Below are 9,579 nucleotides of genomic sequence, written 5' to 3'. Positions count from 1 at the left end.
TTGAAGGCCTGAATAGAACAAAAGGCTGTCCTCCCTGGAGCAAGAAGGAACTCTGCAGCAGATGCCTTCAGACTTGAACTCCTCCTGGGTCTGCAGCCTACCGGCCCACCCTGCAGACTTGGGGCTTGCAGCCTCCATAACTGCGTGAGCCAATTCCTTGAGCTAAATCTCTCTTGATGTATGTACACGTCATTTTGGTTCTGTTTCTCTGGAGAACCCTGACTCAGACACTGGGGATGGGCATGACTACAGATTTCTAAGACCCAGGAAGAAGAAATGGTGACTGGCTGAGAAGTAGCAGCCAGCGAGGCCTGAAGAGCATCCCCCATGGACTTCCCCAGCTCTGCCTCGTAACATCTGAGAATACAACAGCGTGTGTGTGAGGGTGTGACATCGCAGTGTGCCAGAGTGAAATACTTCAGTTGTTAGACACGTTGCTGATGGCTGTGTCAACGGACCCTCACCAACCCCAGGAAAACCTTTCCATCTGACCCCCGAGGGAGGCTTACGGTCCCCCCAAAGTGGTTCTGGCCGTTGCCCTCTGCCCTGGCTTCTCAGCCCTGTGCTCACGCTTCTTCCCCTTGGCTGACTGATGCTGCACTCACTCTACAGGGGTCCCCGGCCTCCCTTGACTCCTGATTACCTCCAGAAAGGGAAGCGACGAGGGAATCTTACTCATGAAAGTCATAATTCCCATCAGAAACTCCTTTTCCCACGATTTGTGGAGTTTGTCCGTTTTCTTGACTGGACTGAGGTCTCGTACAGGAAGCCCCTGGCAGGGTGCGCCTGCCCATGAGGAGACGGCACCCCACACCGGGCAGTTTCCCTCCATCTCAGCCTCCTGCAGGTTGCATCCCCTCCTGATGCTCCCTCTGAGCATCACTGAGGCTTGTTGGCAGGATTTCCCCACCAAACAGAGAGTGGGGCTTCGAGGATGAAGCCGCGGACACCCCCAGAGCCCAGAGGACAGAAGCAGGTGTCAGGGTGGGTGTTGACTGCCCCCTCCGACGTTTCCTTCTGGGTAGAGGTGTCTGTTCATGTCAGGGTCCCGGATTCTTGCCCCGTGCCCTCTCTCCTCCCCCCACAACGGAGTGAACGTCCTGGTGGTGCGGGGGCAGCCCCTGGTCCGCCTGTGCCAATAGGATGCGGACAAAATAGGAAACGTTGTGAGCTGAAGGCCTGGGTCTCTCCTCCAGCCTCTCTGCCTGGAGCAGGTGCGGCAGCTGGCAGGTAAGTGTGTCTGCCCGCCCACTCAGGCCTTCCTCTCTGGGGCTCCACCAGGTCTGCTCGGGGGCAGCCCGGCTCTGCCACACAGCTGCACCCCCAACCGTTCATGACAGCAGCGAGATTTCGGTACTCCACTCGTTGACTCATTTGTGTTGTTTCTTATTTGGCTCAGAACTTGGGTGGGAAGGGAGCGACATTTATTTGGGTCTCCTCAAAGACCTGGACAACAGGCAGCTTTTAAAATAGTATTTTAAAGGCCCCACTCTCTCTTCTCCACCTCAGTATTTCCCTCGTGTTAAACCGACCATCGGCTCTGGAGCCAGAGAGCTTGTGTTGGAATCTGGGCTCTGCCACTTACTAGCTGTGTGGCCTGGGGACACTTCCAAATCCCTGGGTCCTCACAGTAAAATGCAGATAAAAATACTTCTCATTGATGCTTTCAGAATCAAACGAGATGGTTAGTGAATGAGCGGTGCTCTGCAGATTGCAAAATGCCACATACGAATGGATCCACTCCGTTGAATCTAATGCACATGCTTTTTGGTTCCAGTGTCTCTGAACTCAGGATGCGCCGACAGCGGGTGGGGAGTTGGGCTGCCGTCGTTCCTGCGGGCTGACCATGACCCAGTGCTTGTTCCCAGTGCCCCACGGACAGCTGCAGCCTCCAGACCCCCGGCCACAGACCACGCAGGACCCTTCCAGGGAGGAATCGGGCTTCTGGTTGTGGCCCAAATCCTCCTTTGACTCCTTCCAGCAATTCCATTTTCCTTTTTTTGCATGCATACGAGGGAAATAGGATACAAAAGAAATCTCTAAATAAGTCTAAAAGAGGTTTTTCAAGAATCCTAAAACCAAATGATAAGAGATAAGAAAGCATTGTGTTGGGGCGAAGTTGGCAGCAGTTTTCGTTCTTTCTTAGGGTCCGTAAAATGACGGTACGCCTTAGGTTTCACAGAATATGTGGCTTATTTCAGGCAGATTCAGACAGGTCTGAATCACAAGCTTAGCTCTGCAAGTAAGCAGCTGTGTGAACTTGACCCCACCACCTGTCCCCTTTGCACCCAGGTTCCTTTTCTGAGAGTGGGGATAATATGAGTTACGACTCTTTGGGTAGCAGGTGCAAAGGAGAAGCTACTCAAATTGTCAAGCCCAGGAAACGACTGCAGATCATGTAGCTGCAAATCCAGGCGTGGCCCGATCTCTGTTTCTCTCCACCTCCGCGGGGGCTTCAGTCTCGTGTTCCGCTGGGGCGGGACGTGGGCAGGAGCTCACCACCTGGGAATGTGTCTTCTCGCTTCTCGTCCATCACCGACCATGCGTTCTGACTGGGTCTCTGCTCTACCACGAGCCAAGGGATGGCTGAGCTGATGTGTCAGGCCTGAGTCACATGCCCCTCCCGATGCCCCAGATGCGAGTGGGAGATGGGGGCTCCCCAGGGGAGAGGACTGTGTGCTGGGCACCCAAACATCAAAGTCCTCCGTGCCTGCTTCCATGCAGACGAGGCCTGGCGCACGGCGGGGGTTTGATGGACTAAATTCTCCTCTCCCTCCTTTTCTCCCATTTAGGGTCATCTGCTCTTTGGGGCTAACCAGGCCAGGTCAGTGGTGCGAAGGTGAATGAGGTGGCCTCATTCTGCAGGAGGCCCCCTCTCAAGGCCGACAGAGCTCAGGTAGGTTTCCTCCAATGGGGGCTTTCTCCGCGCAGAGCTGCCGCGTGAAGGGCGCACAGGAAGACGTCCGGATTACAAGGCAATCTCTGCCCCGGAGTGGGAGTCAGTACTTAACCTCCTTTTTCGGGATGACCCCTGTGTTTCTGCCCACGGCGGAAAGCAAAACAGCCCCTGGGGTCACTTCACTGACACTCGTGGAGCAGACTTCCTGTGAAACTCTTGAACTAATTCCAGGTAGAAGTCTCATCCCAAATCACCCATTGCAAACAGCCCAGGACGCTGGAGCGATGTCAGACGTGATCGGACAGCTGAGATGGAGAGCCCTCCTGAAGGGCTGCTCATAGGATCGGGGACTTATTTCTGGGATCACCCCCTCTGGGACTTGCCAAATAGGGGGCAGAGGGCTGATCGGAGTGGCCAGCACAGAAGCCTGGGGCCTACAGGCTCCTCATCCTCCCAGCAAGATGCCCGATTGCCTCCCTCCCGCCTCTGGACCCCTATCGGGCGATTCACCGGCTACAAAGGGCTCGCCCTCTCCTGGGCTATTTGTGGCTTCGCTGCTCACGTGGGTCTCCTACTCGGTTTGGAGGAAGGCCAGCAGTGGGGGCCAGCTCCCCCTGCAGTTTAATCGCAGCCCACGGACATCAACTGCTTTTGCAGGGATAACCTTTTTCCTTTTCCAAATAGGGCATAAAAGTCTCCTGCATCGCGACACCTCTCTTAAGAACTGTGGCAGTGCGTGGTGACGGTCGCGTCTGATCGAGGAAATGATCCTCTGTGAGTGGGCGTGGATGGGGAGCAGGGGCCCTGGGCTTATCGTGAGACCCCCACTTCAGCCACTTTACCTTGTGATCAAGGCAAGTGTTGGCAAGGTGGCCGGCTGGGACACAGGAAGCAGGGATGAGTGACCCCGGGGACTGTGTGTCTGCCTGAATTCCAGGGAAGCTTTGACGGACAGACAGAGCTATTGGAGAAAGATCATGCAAGCCGGCTTCCGTGCACTGGGAAGGGCTGTGGCCACTCCTCCTCCCTCGGGGGCCAGGGAGAAAGAGAGAAACACTCCCTGTCATCCGGTCCCAGTGTCGTCCTCTCTTTCCGGGAATTGCTCCAGGAATCTTCCCCGCCTGCTGCTGGGGGCTGTCTTGGTCTTGGGTCCTCACCTGCATGAATGCAGCCGGGCTGGGTGAACTCTGCAGGTCCATGGGGAGAGGTACCCGTGTGCCATGGCCCCCTGCCCCCTCCCCAGGTGTTCACCGCCTGGCACTCTCTCCTGCCCATTTCTGCAGGTTCGGGGTGACTGTGAGCAGTGGTGATCCGAGGGCCTTGCAGATGGCGACCAGCCCTGGCTCTCCTTTAGGGGGACTGACCGGATCATGACACAAAGGCTTCCTAGATGTGCCTCCATCAGGCTTTTACAATAGAACAGTCGAGGCCTCTGGAGGAGAGGGGATGGACTGGAATGGGGCCGAGGGAACCTTCCAGGGTGGTGGAAAAGTCCTATGGTGGCTCTTTGGGGTGACGACATAAAACTGCCAAAACTCTCCAAAATGAACAGGTCAGAACTGTGCATTATTTTTGGTATGTAAATCACACATCAGTTAAAAAAAGTTTGACAACACCAGCTAGAGGCTCTTTCTGTTTTTTCACGTGTAAATGGGGACTGTCGTGAGAACTAAATGCGATGTCCATGTCAGGCTCTTGGTAGAGGGTCCGGGACACAGTAATCGATCAGCAAAGGCGGCTGTCAGTCTTATTACTACTTTCCGTCGCTTGCACTCTGTCCTTGTCATCGGCCTCTATCCTTCCCACTGGAGCAAAATGCCTTCTCTCCCCGATGTAAGCACAGAATGTCGGTTCGATACCCGTCTTGCCTGAAGGCTCGTGTGCCACTGCAGACTCAGGGTCCTCTTTTCACTCCTGCGAAGCTTGCGCTGGAATAGTGCCGTTGTTGCATGATTATTGTGGGGACAGGTTTTTGCCGGCCGCCACCTACCTGCCCCAGGTGGTCAGTTTCACGAGTGAGGGAGCGAGTCTGTTTTTCTCGTCGTCAGATGCTCAGCACACAGCACAGCGCTGGACACGGGGAACTCTTTAGAAAGGTTTGTGGAATGAGACAAGGATAATGATGATGAAGGCGATGATAATTTTAGTAACAGTTATAGTAATTAACTTTTAAAACCTTTTTTTGGAGAATAAAACACATATACAGAAAACCACGAAGAGATGTTTAACGAAACAAGTTATAGTAAGGCAAACACCCCTGCTGCCACCACCCACATCAAGACATGGAGCTTGGGTTTCTCTTACCTGTTATTTTAAACCTGATGCTCTCTTCAGTCTCTTTTAATTGACCGGTTCCACCTCTGTCCGTCTCCTTCCTTTCTGCTGTATCTGCTGAAGCGCCTGGCCTGTGGGGCGCCCTCACTCGGGGTTTGCTGACTGCATCCTCATGGTCTGCTTATCACGTCTCACCCTCAGTGAGTGGCAGCTGAACACAGGCTCAGTCAGACTCTGGTTTGGTCTCTTTGGCCAGGCTGCAGGCAGTGCTGGTGCTGGGTTCTGTCGTCAGGAGGCAATGTCTGGTTTCCCTCTTTTCTGACGTTAGCAGCTGTTGTGGGTTGAGTTGCGTCTTCTCAAAACTTACGTTCCAGTCCACATCCTGGTCCCAGGGAATGCAAACTTATTTGGGAATAGAGCCTTCGCAGATGGAATCAGGTTCAGACGAGATCGTATGGGAATAGGGTGGGCTCTCGCCCAGTGACTGGCATCCTTATAAGGAGAGGGGATCTGCACACAGACACACAGCAAGGAGCGGGCCTCGTGAAGACACACGGGGGAGAGGCCACTTGACGACGGAGGCAGAGATCAGGGCGCTGCATCCGTAAGCCGGGAACGCCGAGGATTACCACAACCGCCAGGAGCTGGGGGAGGCCTGGAGCAGACTCTGCCTCGGAGCCTCGAGCGGGGAACCAGCCTAGCCCGCACCTGGGCTTGGACTTGGGGCCCCCACAGCCGTGGAGCTGCTGCTGGTCTGAGGGGCAGCAAGGAATAAAAGTTGGCAGGCAGCCATTTCTACTCTAGTCCCATTTCTGCCGCTGACCAGCTGGGGACCTGGGACAAGCCGCGCAGCCTCGCCATGCCTCAGTTTCCTTATCAGTAAAATCAGGGCAGTGTTCATACCTGCCTGCTAAGGTTGTCTGAGGAGAAAATGAGTTAATGTGCATGAGCCTCTAAACTGGTGCCAGTGCACAGGAAGTACTCAGAAAGGGTTAGCTATTGTCGTTCCGGCTTATCGCTAAAGAAGGTGAGGCACCAGGGGGTAAGCAACTCGCCCGAGGCCACAAGGCCCTCAAGACGCCTGGATTCAGGCTGCAGCCTCGGGCACTGGCACCCACTCCCTCGGCCACTGTCCCGTGCTGCATCTTCTCAGGATCACACTCCTGGAGACAGTCAGAACCTCAGAGTCAGGCCAGCTGGGCCCACCTCGGTCCTCACTCTCCCCAGTGACACGTCAGGGTTTGGGCCAAATTCCTCCCCGTCAGACAGTGTCGGTTAGTGGGTGGGTTTGATGGGAGGAGAGAGAAACATACCCAGGCCTGGAGCCAGTCAGCGAGAGGGGTCTGCAGGCCTGTCTGTGCCCCAGGCGAGGACAGCGCCGCCCCTGACACCCAGCTTTTTATAGGGCATGTGAAAGAAATCGGCCTTGTCAGTTGTTTGGCACCAGGCGGGGTCTGGAAATGCCAGCTGCCCAGCACTCGGGGCCCCTGGGCCTGTGGGGTTACAGCCCTGTGGCCTGGGCCGAGTTGGGGGAAGCTGGGTTTGGGAGCAGCCTATTGGCTGCAAGAAGGGGGACCCCCGTCCAGCTGGCCCGTGGTCCTGACAAGCTGGGTCATCTGGGGACAGTCTTGCTCATTGCACTGCGCGTTCCCCTGCTGATGGACGGATGAATTATATAAGGTACTTGCAGAGTTGGAAGGATTAAGAAAAAGTTTGAGGTCATTGCAGACACTGACAGCTGCCGGCTGAGCCCCAGACGGGCTTTCCGACGAGCCCCTTTGTGATGTTTGCCCTCCTGAGGGTTTTGCTGGAGAGACTGACCTCAGGGCAGCTGCCAGGAGGAGCTGGATGGGCCCAGGAATGCCAGGTGCATGCGAAACTAACTGGATGTCCTCCCATCTCCTTCCACAGGGCCCCGCCCTCCGCTCATTGCCTGGCAAAGGCCCTCAACTTGTCTGCACCCTCCCCCGCCAGGGCAGCGGCCCCCACATAGTCTCTGGACAATTTCTTGAGATTTCTTAAGCAGCACCTCTGTGCCTGGTGTTGTCCCATCAATGTGGGTGAGAATGACAGGAACTTCCCCCAGCTGTCAGCTCCCAGGAAGAGCACAAGGGACAGGGTGGGAGGAGCGAGGTCTGCTCTTCAGAGGGCTCTCGTCCCAGCGGCAGCCTCGGTCTGTCTTGTTCTGACTGTTCCTTGTGTCCTGTGCAAGCCCCCAGTGGCAGCTGCCTACGCCTCCATGGTTGTGCCGGACCTCAGAATCTGCAGTCCGGAGCCAAGCTCACGCTCTGCATTCCCCATCCCCAGCCTGGCGGCGTCCTTCATCTTTGTCCTGGCAGCCGCCCAGGCCAGAACCAGCCCCATCACCTGCAACTCCCTTTCCCTCCTGAGGCCCCAGAGGACCAGCCTCCCATGGTGTCTGTCTGCCTCCTAAACAGCCCCTGGATCCGCTTCTTCCCTGCAGCTTCCATGCCCCCGGTGGTCCTTTGCACCTCTCATGGATCCCTGAATTACAGGGAGCTGTGGACACGGCTGTCTCCAATTAGATGACAGATGCCTTTTTCCTAGCTGGGACCATCTGGACTAGTTTGTAACCAGGTGCTGTGTACCCAGAAGGTGCTTAATTCACGCCGAGCCCAGCTCACTGTCCTGTAGGAAGCCCTCCCCACCCCGGAGATGCCATCTCCCTGTATCCCCGCCTCCAGGAGCGCTGGCTCCAGGTGATCTTGGTTCCTTGCTCAGCTCTTTTCCTCCATCCAGAACTTGGGCTTCCGCTGGGAGGGCGGGGGCTGCGCCTGCTCCTCAGGTACCCACTGGGCTCAGAATCTGGGACGCATGAATGGAACGTTCAGGGAGCTCCGTTCTCTCTCTCACAGCTGGGTGCTGGGGTTGGGAGGGAGGTGGGAGCATTTCCACTGACTTTCTGGTGCTCCAAGGTCATCATCCCAGACACTGAGTCACAGAATCCTGGCTGTGACTTTGCCACCCCAGACCTTCCCTCCATGCAGCGCCTTAATTATTCCTAACTGGGCCGTGGGAGCCACTCACTTCATCTTTCCTGGGGGCACAGGCTCAGACACACGGCGATACTAACGTGGAACATTCCTGTTCATGTGGGGCTTCTGACACACAGGCACCACCACCGTCAGCGATTTCCGAACGTAGCGTATGTGACTCGCGCCATTCTCAGGCAGCACTGAGAGGGCCAGGGCTGGGGATGCACAGCCACTCATGGCCAGTCCTGTGTGCCCTGCAATACACCATTGCCCTAACTTTCGAGAGGAGAACTCAGCCCCACCCAAGGTCACAGGGCTGAGAAGCAGTGGAGGCAGGCTAGAAGCCCCAGGGCCCGGAGATCCCGGCAGCTATTGACCAATTGGTTTTTGGAAAGTTGGAAAAGAGGTCATTGTATTAGTTTCCTATCACTGCTGTAACAAATTACCACACACATAGTGGCTTAAAGCCACTCGGTTTTGTTCTTTTACCTTCTCGAGGCCGGAAGTCTAAAATGGGTCTCAGGGCCGTGCTCCTCTGGAAGCTACAGGGCAGAATCCAGTTCTTTGCTCATTTCAGTTTCTAGAGGCCGCCCACACTCCTTGGCTCACGGCCCCTCCCTCCATCTGCAGAGCCAGCACTGTGACATCTTCTCTCTGACTGTGACACCCCGCCTCCCTCTTACAAGGACCTTGTGATGACATTGGGCCACCAGGTAATCCAGGACAATCCCCATCTCAAGATCCTTGACTTAATCTCATCTGCCAAGTCCCTTTTGCCAGGTAAGGTCACGTGTTCACAGGTTCTGGGGAAATCTTAGGGGACCATCATTCAGACGACTACGGCCCTTGTGGGCTCTGCTTAAGCAGTGACTAGGGTCTTCGGCATCCAGAGAGTAGAATTGCGGGGGCGAGACAGCTGGCTCTGAGCTGCCCTAGCAAATGTGCGACTTGCTTAGACTAAAAGGCCGCCCTCCCCTCGCCTCGGGCACGGCTTCCGCAAATTCGGTGCATTATTCAGCACTGTTTGTGGAGGGAGATTAAAATTGCATTGCCTGTGGAAGCTCCTGCCCCCAACACCTGACAGTGACAGAAGGGGCTGCTTTACAGAAGGCTCATTAAAAATGAAAACACGATGCTGATTTCCAGCAAACAGAAATTACTTAAGCGAGTGTAAGTGGATGAATATTTCATGCTGCAGTTTATGAAGTTCCCACCAGCAGCACCTTCCTGGATGGCTTCGAGGGGTCCCAGCTCGGACACTTAGGGGGAACCCCACTCCCGGCTGCAGCAGCGTGCTGAGAGCAGATGGTCCACTGGGGTCGTCCTTGGGCCCAGCCGTGAGTCCCAGGGCTCCTAGGGCTGCCCTCTGATGTAGCAACCAGCACAGTGGCTGATTCCAGGAGCCAGAGA

At 55.7% G+C, this 9,579-nt stretch overlaps 1 long non-coding RNA gene across 1 annotated transcript; it reads right to left on the bottom strand.

The window, feature by feature from the left end:
• Window positions 1–4,444: 4,444 nt before the first annotated feature.
• Window positions 4,445–8,753, bottom strand: LOC139078771 (uncharacterized). Its single transcript, XR_011531823.1, has 2 exons — window positions 5,204–8,753; window positions 4,445–4,985 (listed from the first exon to the last, which is right to left on the bottom strand). It is a non-coding gene; the product is annotated as an uncharacterized lncRNA (long non-coding RNA).
• Window positions 8,754–9,579: the final 826 nt, after the last annotated feature.

Source organism: Equus przewalskii, chromosome 2 (genome assembly GCF_037783145.1).
Source record: "Equus przewalskii isolate Varuska chromosome 2, EquPr2, whole genome shotgun sequence".
NCBI classification, from domain to species: Eukaryota; Metazoa; Chordata; class Mammalia; order Perissodactyla; family Equidae; genus Equus; species Equus przewalskii.
The sequence above is the reverse complement of the archived record's forward strand: the minus strand, read 5'-3'. Positions and strand labels throughout refer to the sequence as shown.